Source organism: Pinus tabuliformis, chromosome 6 (genome assembly GCF_031772625.1).
Source record: "Pinus tabuliformis cultivar Carrire ecotype Pingquan chromosome 6, CPIR1, whole genome shotgun sequence".
Lineage (NCBI taxonomy): Eukaryota > Viridiplantae > Streptophyta > Pinopsida > Pinales > Pinaceae > Pinus > Pinus tabuliformis.
Genome location: NC_142292.1, coordinates 1582803957 through 1582817435, shown reverse-complemented (window position 1 = coordinate 1582817435; position 13479 = coordinate 1582803957).

Here is a 13479-nt window from a genome sequence, read left to right as displayed (position 1 = left end):
TTTGGGTGGTGAGATTCAATAAAATAGAGAGGTAAGACAGAGTAGTTCAGTCCATTGGACTGATGGAGTCAGAGAAGATGGCTTTCTGGATTTGGTTTCTTAACAGAGGATGGTTTCACAGAGCAAGGTGGTCAAACAGGGAACAAATAAAGACTTGAAACAGATGGAATGGGCTCAAATGGGGTGAAGGGTAGTTGAGAATCCTTCAACCTATTTAAAGAGGGAAAATGGATGATTACTGATAAGGAGAAGTTAAGTGTTCTTTAACAAATAATCAATGTGAAAGAACTAGGAAACAGGAGCAATTAATATTTCACTGTTTATCCTAATTCTGAAGAAAACACGGAGAACAATAATGACTTGAAAACAGAGTGCAATCAAGCATATTATGAAATTAAATCTTTTCTTTATCATTCAGATTGTGAAACATAGATGATGTAATAAACTAAGAAAACTTTAAAACACAAGATATAGAGGACTTATTGATCTAGTGGTTGATTCAAGAAGTTTGTGACAAGTCCTCTGCTTCAATTCTTCATCCAGTAGGCCATGCAACAGTTGATTCCAACAGCTCTTTATTCCAAATAATCAATATTACAGCAAAGTCTAGGAATCCACCCACAATACTCCATTTGAGGGGGTATTTATGCAGAAAATTATACAACAAATATCTCAGTGAGATAATATCTAGGATGACTAAAAATAGTTTACAAAAAATAGAAACAGCTAGCCTTGAAAATAGGGAAAAGATGAACTGATGTTGTGTTGGTCCTGTTTTTGTTGAATGTGCTGGAGGCAGGCCCTAGGATTCAGCTGGCAGCTGTCTTCTTCAGTTACTCTGTGTTGGCTGCTCTGTCTTTTATTGATACTCTTTAACCCTTGATCTGATACTCTTTGACCTTGTTACCTTTGTTCATCTCTGTTCGGTATTTAGCCCAAAATCTCCCTTTTTCCAAGGGTAATAGCGCAATTATGGATAAACACCTGTTGTTGGGACATTGGAGGTTGTTCTGCGCCTTCTAATTCATAACATTTAGATCTTTCTGTGGAGATTGCTGAGAAGTTTCGGCAATCGGCACACCAATTCATGGCTTCTGAGATAGCTGAAAAGGTAGAGAAATTGTATAATGGCGGGTTTGAATGGCCGGCTGCGAGCTCGTTCCGTAGTTCTTCTGGTCGGGTGCCGGCCTGAAACTAGAACATTTGATTTCGGTCTTTATTTTGCAGGAGAGCACGGGGCGCAATGCATTACAGTGAAAAAATGGTGTTTTTATCGTTTATTTGACAAAACTGAGGTTTGGCAGGAGTTTTTTGTATTCATTGGGCGGATGACATCGGCGGATGATGTCAGCGGAAGGAGGTAAGCAGTTTTGCCTGCACTGCTTTTGGGGCCAAGTGGTATTGAGTGGGGGGTGAGCGAGCAGGTTGGTAGCGCGACACATGGTTGAGGTACGATGGAAAACCGCCAGTCGATCGCGAGTTAACGCACGGTCAAAAGGTGGTCGCGATATTGATATAGGCTGTTGGATGATCAGGCATAGATCGGACGGCTGACGGGTGTCGGAGATGACAGGGGTTTATGCAGTGGGCCCGATGTATTTAAATTGTATTTTAATAATTTCAGGCGTGTTTTGATTGGTTCGCGGGATTGGTTATTAATTAACCCAGGTGGTTAATTAACCCCTTTATCGCATAGAGGGGACGTTATTTAACGAATTTCCAATGAAATCGTTAATTCTTATTTAAATAGTGTGTATGGCCATATTCGATCGGGGCAGGAATATGTATAAAGTGTCGGGTTTTTGTAATATATTAATACAATATATGATGGGTAATGTTTTTTGGGATTATAATAAAAGTTAAAAATTAATATGAATTTATGAAATGAAAGTGCTAAGCCAATGTTTGAAATTTTACATTAAAACTTAGGCTAAAGGGAAAAAGGGGTTTATATGAGAAATGCTTGCCATTTTTCTAAGTAAAATAGGGTTTTACTTAGGCAATCTTTATGAAACGGAATGAGTGGTTCATGAGTGATATTAAGAATAGATCTTAATATTTTAGGGGGAATTAGTGAATGATTAGGGAAAAATATGAAGGGGAGTTAATTATTCAACCTTGTCTTGCTTGAGCTGCATCAGGTATAATGTCTGCCTTGCACTGTTGGAAATAATACTGAGAGGGGGGGTGAATCAGTATTATCAAATTCTTTTCAATATATCTTCCTTATTTATACTTTGAATAATTCTTCAAATATTGATCATTACTTTGTATGTCAGTATCATAAAATAATGAGCAGGAACAAGAAAAGCAAATAGTCACACAAAAGAACACCAGATATAAGGTGGAAACCCAATGTGGGTGAAAACCACCTGCTGCAATATGTCTCTATCTTCTTTTAATAAGAAACTCCTTTTACAATGATTTTGTACTGGTGCAGTCCTTTACCTGTACGCAGGCTACAACCTGCAGAGAGCTACAACCCTCTTAGCTCTTGTACTAGCCAAGATACTAGTACGTAGGTGCTGGCCTACTGAAGGCTACAACCTTCTCTTTCTGCCAGGGACCACGTTTCATAAATTTTCAGACTGGATCCATGAACATCAATCAATAATCAAGTATATCTGCATCAAACAATCTCCTTTTCCCAATTAGCACTGAATCAAGTAAACACTTCTCTGACCGCTGTACCCAGAACACAGTAACAGTAACCACACACCAAATTCTGAACCGAGAATACTGCAGCAATAGACAGAGGCAGCTAGATCATAATTTAAAGATATACGCTACTTCAACAACCTGAAACCTGCGTGCAGATCTATAAAGGATAATTCCTTCTTTCAAATATTCAGACACTAATTAACCCAGATTGTCAGATTTATAGATCAAGCATGCGCCTCATATAACATATCAAAATCATGCAAAGATACTATTATTCAAGCATAAAGATTATGACCCATCAAAAGAACTTATCCTTCTTTATGCGCTAAGGTTCCTCCTTCATTTAGATCCAGATCTGCACCATAACCCAATCACAAATATTTCAGATCTAGCACTTATTAGATATTCAATTCATTCGATGATGCTTTTCCAAATGATCTCCTTCCTCTTTTATAATCTTAGGCCTTCCACAATACCACGGTCCAAAACCATAGGATCAAAAAATTGTTGGACTAATACCATGAACCAACCATGAAAGTGCGTGAGATCAACACTTTTGGATGCAATACCACGGGCCAAAACCATAGGATCAAAAACTGTCGAACTAATACCATGAACCAACCATGAAAGTGCGTGAGATCAACACTTTTGGATGCAATACCATGGGCCAAAACCATAGGATCAAAAAATGTCGAACTAATACCATGAACCAACCATGAAAGTGCATGAGATCAAACCTTTTTTTTTTTTTTTACATGAAATAAACTTTTCTCTGCATAAAAGTGCGTGAACTTTTCTCTACATGAAAGAAACTTTTATCTTCATGAAGGTGCGTGAACTTTTCTCTACATTATAATTTATCATCTTAGATGAGTGGGTTTCCATCAAGTACAACATATGTATCATAATGTCAACATGCACTTGTGATAGAGATAAAGACTAACACATTTAGAGACATAATCTATCACAAGTATCATTCTGCAACACCAATCTACCTACCCTGCCTACTTGGGCCTAGCATTTTTTCCTTCTTTATTTGGGTGCACTTGGACTGGCAAACCCTCATCAACTTTTCTTTTCTTTGCATGGCAAGCCTACCTAAGTCTGCACTTATTACATCCAAGGGCTTAGATTGAACTGTTGAGCTCCTTTTTATTTACTCTACCTATCTACTTATCTGCCAAGATTAAACAGTTTGGTCAGACTTTATTCTCTATCTCTAAAACATGAAATTCAAAATATGAATGAGCCAAGTTTAAGTTGTTTGACTCTTCATCAATTGTGGCATGAATTAACAAGTTGCACACAATGCTTATTACAGAAAATGAAAAAGTAGTGGCATTTTGGACTTGCACACTTTCCTGGTCTATTTTTGTTTGGGGTTCATTTCTTCTCATTTTTTGACCATTTTATTCTTTTTACCCTTTGATTTTTCTTTTAGGGTATACCCTCTTTACATTTTTTAATTTTTTTAATTTTTTGATAATATGGAAAACCTTTGCAACAGGAAAGGAATGAACATATTATAGAGCTCATCAAGTTAATCATGAAATATGACACCTATTGGTATAGGAGTATAACAATTGGGACACTTACTTTTCCAGTCATAATGCAATCAATAGATGATGCCACTGAGATCCCTTTACATGGTGAGGAATTTTTTAAGGGTATAGTGTTAGATTTGACTCATTTCAAAGACTTTCTGAAACCACAATACCAGGAGGGTTATGGGTATGTTGTTCAAAGGAGATATCTACATGACCACCATAGTAAACTACTAGAGTTGATTCAAAGGTATTTTACATGTGAACGGAGGTTCATCAAATTTTATCAGTATCATATTAGGCTTCTAATGCATTTTACAAGCAAGAAACCTTTGAATCTTCCTTACTATTTATTTAGGAGTCTTAGAAAAATTGCTAACAAAGTTCAAGCAAAGGGGAGTCATATTGAACTTAGTTTATTTAATTTTCAACTGATTAAACTATTGGTGATAAAGGAACTTGACAAGAGGGAGTAGTCATGGCAGGAATTTTTTATCTCTTCAAGGTAGATGACACAATATTTTGCAACCAAAGGACTAAGAGAGAGACCCCATCAATTTCAATCAAGGAGGCCTCATATGCAACATTTGGCTTGGTAAAAAGGCCTTTGATTAAGAAAATACCAGTTGAGAAAAGAAGTGCCAAGAATCCCTTGAGGTAGAACAAGTGGCTAGTGGACCAAGAACAAGAGCTTCAGCCAAAACATTGCCTACATACTCTACACATGTTCAAGTTGTTGAGATATTAGAAAGTTCACATGAAGAAGTGGAAGTTGATGAAAGGGATCAGAAAATTAAGGACCTACAAGATCAGTTGGACAAGGCTCATCTAATGGTAGCATATTTGCAGCAAGAAAATAGAGAACTTAGGTAGAAAGTATCACAAGAAGTTGCTCAACCCAGTGAAGAAGAACCATCAAGGGGAGCATTGGTACATGATGTTAAAGGAAAAATAAAACAGATCATAGATGTTGAATATGTGAAGGGGACATTTGAGCAGTCAAGGAGACCTAGAACTAGGTTTGTTTCTAAGATGGAGATGCAAATGAAGGAGACTATTCATCAAGAATAGAGGGTGGTTTTTGATGAGTAGAAAGAGTTTGAAAGACTGTTGGAACAACTTGAAGGAGTTCAGCAGTAAGTAAATTGGCTTGCAGAAAAATATCAAAGGGATAAACTGAGTTTATTTAATCAATTACAAGTTGTTGAACCTATCCTTGACAAGGATAAACATAAGTTAAATTGGAGCTTGCCTCTGCATAGGAAAGTGAGAAATTTGTATACCCAGAACTTGGTCTTAAAAAGGAGACTCGGATTAGTAAAACAATAACTTACTGAGGCCAAGAAAGCTAGAAGTAAGAGGAAGAGGGGTAAGTTGGATATACTAGAAGAAGCCAACAAAAGGGTAAATATTCATCAGATGGATGCCACTAACCTCTAAATTTTTTCTTTCTCTCAAGAAGTCAAAAATAGGTCAGTTTTGGTAGAGTTTGCAAAAACACAGCAATGACATGTTGCACATTTTATATAGTCTTTTATGATGATGAGATGGTGCAATTTTGAGGTTTTGATTGTCTTATGGAATGTTGTAAGGATGTCAAACTACTTATATATTCCATCCAACACTTTATATCAGAATAAGCCATCATATTCTCATAATTTTGAAGTTGCTGCGAAAATTGACAGTTTGCTGCGAAAGTATGCTACATTGCCAACCAAGGGGATTAGGTGATCAGGAGGTCTTCAATAATTTCAAAGGATGTTTAAGGATTTCATTGCTCTCACAGGGATATTTTGAGACTACCCAGTTTCTATTTCTTGTCATAGGAAGGCGAAGAATATACAGAACTTGAGGCGCTGTGAAAGTTCCTATGAAGGATTTCATTGCTCTCACAGGGATATTTTGAGACTACCCAGTTTCTGTTTCTTGTCATAGGAAGGCGAAGAATATACAGAACTTGAGGCGCTGCGAAAGTTGCTATGAAACTGGGAGTTTTGCAGCAAATGTTGTGTTTTAACACAATCTTGATTTTGCCTTGTAAATTCGAATTTTTTGGGTTCCAAAGGTTGTTTAATCATGTTGTTAGGTGGAATTACTCCTTAGGATGGTATGGTTAGTGGTTTGTTATGAGTATTTCTAATTTTAATGATGTATTAAGCAGAAAATTGCATTAGGTAATTAGTTCCTATTTTTATGCAAAGTAGGTGAACAATTCGATGTATCTAGATGATTGACTAGTTTCCTTTTGAAAAATTCATCCTGGATATCTGGGAATGGAATATTATATATATATATATATATATATATATATATATATATATATATATATATATATATATATATATATATATATATATATATATATATATATATATATATATATATATATATATATATATATATATATATATATATATATATATATATAAAGCTAAGAAGGGGGTTGTTGGTCAGATTAGAGAGAAAGAGACTTTGTGTGCATTGTATTTTCTAAATATTTTTGCTAGTGAATGAAAGACAGAAGGTGATTTGTAGGGATTCCTGTGTCAGATATTGATGGTGTTGTGCTTCTTTCATGTTGTAAGTTTGTCTTATGTTTTTACATCTCTTGAATGTATGTCTTCATGCTTGGAAGAACCAGATGTTTAGCTCAGAATTCATCTAAAAGGTGCTCTAATTTAGTTTTACCAAGTGATCTATGTTTTCTTCTTAAAGAAACATTCAAAATTTATCTATAGTTTGACACTCTTCATGTTGTTTCCATATTTTCTCACACTCACCCTCCTACAACAAATGAATTCCATCCCTAATATTGCCTACCTTGCCCCTGTGGAAAAACCTTTTCTCTCTCCATGCATGATGGATTTGTCTCCTTTCTTACCAATAAACCTTTTAAAATTAGACCTTATTGAGCATTATACCTAGCCTAATATCATATTAGTTGAAAAACCTAAGTGAGAGAGCCCTCTCAAAGGCCAGAAGAGCTATATTCCATCCTAAAAGTGGTTTGTGGTTACCTTTGAATTTCTATCCACAGCCTAGGAAAATTATGGAGTGCTAACACATCACAACAGCAGGTTGGTAGGCAAGTGGAGCCCAACCGACAGTGGAATCTTGGAACCCCAAAAATATAAAAATCCCGGAACCCTGGAAATCTTGGAATCCCATAATATGGTGGTACCATGGCAGGAGCACCCCAGATGTAATAGAGTAGGTGGATCCAAGCCACGTGGCGGCTTTCCAAAGGCACTTGGAGACAGGCCTTTGGAGAGAAGTAGTGGTCTCAAGGAGTGGTTTCCCACTCTATCGATCATGTACATCAATGATGGAAATCTTCATCGGGGGAACCCCTCCCAAAAGAAAAATCCACTCAAGAGTGGTGTTGAGGTGGAAAGGGATTGAACCCGGTGGTTTTATTAAAAGAACAAATTATGAAGGAATTGATCGCAAAACCAAGTCCTTGGGACCCCCTCTCTCTCCTGTAACAAAAGATAGGTTGCACTGTGCAATTGGCCTTGATGACAACATTAATGATGTTAGCACCAACCAATAAGATGTGGACATGTGGCATGCAGATATGGCGTTTTTGGGAACCCAAGTGGCCCTTTTTTGGGTGACAAGTGTCGCCACTCAAAGGACGACACATGGCAAGGGTGATGTCATCCCAAATCCTAAAATCCCATAACTTTTAAAGAATTAAATTAATAAGAGGAGTTGAGATCCATTAACAAAGAAAAAGGCCTTCGACAGGATTTTAAAGGGCTTAGTGCCCATAACCTAAGACGGTGGTCGTAGAGATTGGTATTATGGCTAAGAAGCAGGAAATGAGACAGTAAAAGGGGCTTAAGCACAAATTCGGCGGAACTAATAGTTTACATGAAATTTGGTTGTTAAGCCAAACTTAACTGTAGCTAAAAATAGAAAAAGCATTGCTAAAACTTGTAAAGTCCAGATTAGCTATAAAATGCAAATAAACTTAGTTTAACTTATAGAGAATGGTTGTTGAGGTCAGATAACTTGGAGAAAAATTCTATAGGAAAATCTATAAAAGCAGGTTTTATCAATTATAATGGACACAAGTTTTTGCGACAGAGCTTATGGTGCAGTGAGGTGCTAGTATGGTGATAATTGTAGGTGGTTTTCGGAAGTAGTGACAAAGATTTAGATGTTTTTGAAAGCAGATAAGGAAGCTATTTATCCTAGTGTGAAAATGGATGAAAAATGGAACAACGAGTGTCAAAGAAAGTTGTATCTTGTTGATCAGGGATTGATGCTCCTTCGAGTGGGTGGTAGAGAATAGTTGGGGTTGTAACTCCATTTAGTTTCACCTGACAAAATAGGAAGTTTTATCTTCCTACTGGTTGTAGTGAGAACATTATATTTTCAATTTGTAGCTTGCCCTATTAATAAAGTAGAGAAGCACTTTTTGAAGTTAATCATTCGTTGAATGTTCCACTGATTGATGAAGTAGTTGTTTATCATATTTATTACTGAAAGTGATCTTGAGTGTCTTATTATTCTCACAGAAAGTAAAAAGAAACTTTAAATTGGTAAAAGTATTATAATATTGATTCACCCCCCCTTCTCAGTATTGTCTTGGTTTCCAACAATTGGTATCAGAGCAGGTTACTTCTAATTAATCTAACAACTAGAATAAATATCAAGCATCATGGAAAACTAGGAATGAGGTTTTATAAATAAGGCACCTATGTTCAATGGAATAAACTATGTGTTTTGGAAAGTGAGGATGAAGACCTAAATTCATCACTTGGAGCTAATGTGTGGGATTTTTGTAGAAGAATAATATCAAAGAACTCCAACATTAGTTACCAAATATCAGAAGTTTGAGCTCACATGCAATGCTAATGCAATGAATGCCCTGCTTGTTGGTCTACCTGAATCAAAACTTGTCAAGGTGATGAATTGCAAATCTTCCAAAGAAATATGAGACAAGATGAGAAACTTCTATGAAGGAGACAACAAGGTAAAGAAAGCTAAACTCCAAGGTTGTATGATCCAATTTGAATATTTGAGCATGTATGATGGTGAAAAGATTACAAAATATTTTTAAGAGTTGATGAAGTTGTGAACAACATAAGAGGGTTTGATGAGAAGCTAGAAGAAGATGTGATAGTTCAGAAAATACTAAGATCTTTTCCTGAGAGGTTTAATCCTGAGTTGTTAGTCATATAATAAATGTCAAGTCTGAACACTCTCACTCTAAATCAACTACTTGGTATACTCACTGCCTATGAGATGAGAACTTTGAAAGGAAAGTCTACAACCAAAGAATCAACCTTCAAAGCAAAAAAGAAGAGAAAGGATGAGCATGATGACACATGTTGTGAGTCAGATGAAGAATAAGCTAATTTTGTGAGAAGGCTCAAGTGAGGATTAGGTAAGAATAAAGGTAAGTTACCCTTTAAATGTTTTAACTATGGCCAAGTTGGTCATTATGCATCAAAGTGTCCTAAAAAGAAGAAAAAGGATTATGATCCTAAAGAAAAATTTAAGAAGGTTCAAAAGGAAAGAAATAAGGCTAAGAATAAATGTTTCTATGCTCAAGATGAGAGCTCCTATGAAAGTGAGACTAGCCAATCCTTAGATGAGGATAGAGATGATGAGAGCCCTAAGGAATTCATGTTGATGACCATTGAAAATATGCAAGTCAAGGCTATTAACTCTGATAATGAAGAGGGAGAAGTCAACCTTGAGGGAGAGCTGGTAAGTGCTCTTGAAGAAATAGAGAGGTTGAGGAAGAAAAACAAAACCCAAAAGGAATATCTATTAAAGGATAAGGTTGATGTAGTTGAGCCATTCCTTATGCAATTAGAATAAAGTAAGAAAATCCAAGAAACCTTAAAAAAATAATTGAATGAAAAGGCTCAAATATGTGAGAAGATGGAAAGTGAAATTGTGTTATTAAGGAAGGAGCTTGAAAAAGCTAAAATATGACTCATCTTCAATCAGAAATTTAGTAAAGGGACAGAAAATTTAAATGAGATATTAGAGGCTCAACACATCTCTAAAGACCAAATTGGTTTAGGATTTGAAGTTAATTCCAGAAAAACAATAGAACTCAAATGAAAAAGAGAAATTACCTTTGTTCCCCTAGCAAAAGAAGGGCCCACGCAACAACAAGAGACAATTACTCAGCAAAAGAGAAATCAAGAACAACAAAGGGAGTATGTTGTCCATGAAAATTGATTTACTCATAAATTTCTCAACACAGAAAGAAACCATCTAGGTACAACAATATCTTCCGAGGGTATTGTTTCACATACACACATTATGGCCATAAAGCAACAAACTTTAGGGTTAATCTCTCTTATAGACAATTCAGATCCAAGAGAAGAATTCAGCAAATAAGACATAGACCCAAGTATAATAATTCCTTTGATCCCTTGAATTATCAAGTGCAATGTTTTAAGTGCAAAAAATTTGGGCATATAGTAGTTAATTGTAGGCTAAGAAAGAATAAGATATAGCCAATTATTGAACAAAATGTATAGAATCCCAAAGTATGGAAAGAAAAAGAGAAATCAAAGAAATGTGATATTTCATTGTATGCACACAATGGTGGGAGCCATTGGTATGTGGAAAATGGTTGTTCCAGGCACATGACAAGAGACAAAAGCAAGTTTCTCACTTAGAAGCCAGTTGACAAAGGTAATGTTACTTTTGGTAAAAAATGCTCTAGGAAAAATAATTGCAAAAGGAGTGGTTAGTCTCTCAAATGGAAAAGGTAAAGCTAAGAACGTTTTATATGTTGATGGGATCAAACATAATTTGCTAAGTGTGTCTTAGATGTGTAATCAAGGATATGATGTGGTTTTCAAAGCTAAAAATTGTCAAGTCAAGTCCATGGGCATAGGTGAAATAGTTGTTGACGAGGCAAGAACAAATAATAATGTCTATATGCTCAAAGAAAATATAGAGAAATGTTTCTTATCAAAGAAAAAGCTATATTTTATGCTAGTAATTGATGACTTCATCATGATGATGTGGGTTTCCTTTCTCATAGAGAAATCTAAGGCTTTTGAGAAGTTTAAAGAATTCAAAGCTATGGCTGAGAATAAAACCAATTGAAAAGTAAAAAGCATCAGGTTAGACAATGGAGGTGAGTTCACTTCAAATGAGTTTGATGAATTTCGTAAGACAAATGACATCAAAAGGAAGTTTACCATAGAAGAGACTCCCCAATAAAATGGTGTTGCAAAGAGAGAAAACAAGTCAGTGTAGCAGTTAGCCAAAGTAGTGATGATAGAAAAGAATGTCCAACAAAGGTTTTGGGAAAAGGCTATTCACACAATAGTTGACATTCTCAAAAAAGCTCATTTTTTACCCAACAATGAAAAAATCCATATGAGTTGTGGTGTGGAAAACTTGCAACAGTCAAACACTTCAAAATATTTGGCAACAAATGCTACATGAAGAGAAACAATGAGAAAATTGGGAAATTTTATGCCATGGAAAATGAAGGAATTTTTCTAGGTTATTCAAATAAAAACAAGGGTTACAGATGTAAAAATAAATTCAATAAGAGAATCATTTAATGTATCGATGTAAATATAAATGATCATGATGATCAAGAAGTGAAACAACTCGAAAAAACTAGTGTTAATGACTGATTAAGCATTGGTGATGAGAATGATGAGGGAGTTGCAGAAGAAAGCGAGGAAGATCCCTCTAGTCCTCAAGCTTGAAATCCACTAAGGTACATATGAAAACATCATCCAGTTGATCAAATTATTGGTGAATTAAATTATGGAGTGCGGACAAGGAGGAGGTTGTAGGATTCTCTCACACATGCACATGTTGCACTACTATCCATGGAGGAACCAAAGAATATTGTTCAATCTAGTCAAGATCAATAATGGATAAAGGCCATGAATCACAAATTGGACCAGATAGAGAAAAATCATACTTGGGAACTTGTTCCAAGACATGCAAACAAGAATGTCATTGACACAAAGTGAATTTTCATAAATAAGTTAAATGATTGTGGAGAAGTGGTAAGAAACAAGGCCAGGTTAGTATGCAAAGTTTATACTCAAGTAGAAGGATTGGATTTTGATGAGACTTTTTCTCCTGTTGCTAGATTAGAAGCAATAAGAATTTTTTTGGCATATGCTTGTTTCAAGAAATTCAAAATCTATCAAATGGATGTCAAATATGCTTTTCTTAATGGAGAGCTACACGAAGAAGTTTATATAGAGCATCCATAAGGCTTTCAGCTGACAGAAAACCCAGATTATGTTTCCAGACTTAAGAAGGCTTTGTATGGTCTCAAGAAAGCACCTATATCTTGGAATCCCAAGCTAGAAAACTACCTTATCAAGTGTGGATTCAAAAGAGGTGTAGCTGACAACAACCTATATGTTAAATAAAAGGATGGAAAACTCATTATGGTGGTAGTATATGTTGATGATATTATCTTTTCAAGTAATGCAAATTCGCTGAAAATTGATTTTGTAGCTGATATGAAGGCATAATTAGATATTTCCATGCTTGGATATCTATCATGTTTCCTTGGATTGCATATAGCGCGAACCCTTAAAGGAATTTTTATCTCTCAAGGCAAGTATCTCAAGGAAGTACTAAAGAAATTTGGCATGGAAGAATGTTCTTTGCTGAGCACTCCAATGGTGATAGGTTACAAGCTTAGTAAGATGGATGAATATCTAGAAGTGGACCAGACCTTATATATATCCATCATTGGCAACCTTTTGTATTTAACAGCTTCAAGGACAAACATCATGCAAGTTGTTGCAATAGTTGGAATATTTCAAGAAATTCCTAGACAAAGTCATCTCCTTACAACCAAAATAATTCTTAGATATCTCATACCAACAATGGAATATGGAATGTCATACCCAAGAGGTAATGATTTTTCATTTACTGTTTATACTAATGTTGATTGGGTAGGTGATATAGATGATTGAAAGAGCACAAGTGGTGGTGCTTTATTTCTTGGAGAAAGTCTAGTTTCATGGTTGAGCAAGAAGCAAGCTTCCATTTCCTTATCTACAGTTGAAGCATAATATATTGCAACAACTTCTTGTTGTACTAAACTTCTTTGGATAAAGAAATTTTGCAAGATGTACAAGTGTTTTATGATCATTTGAGCCCCATTATTTTTGATAACACAAGTGCAATAAGCATGTCAAAGAATCCATTATTTCACTCTAAGACCTAGCACATCCCCATCAGGTATCATTTCTTTAGGGAGAAAATTGTTGCCTAGATTTTGAAGCTCAAGTATGTTCCCACA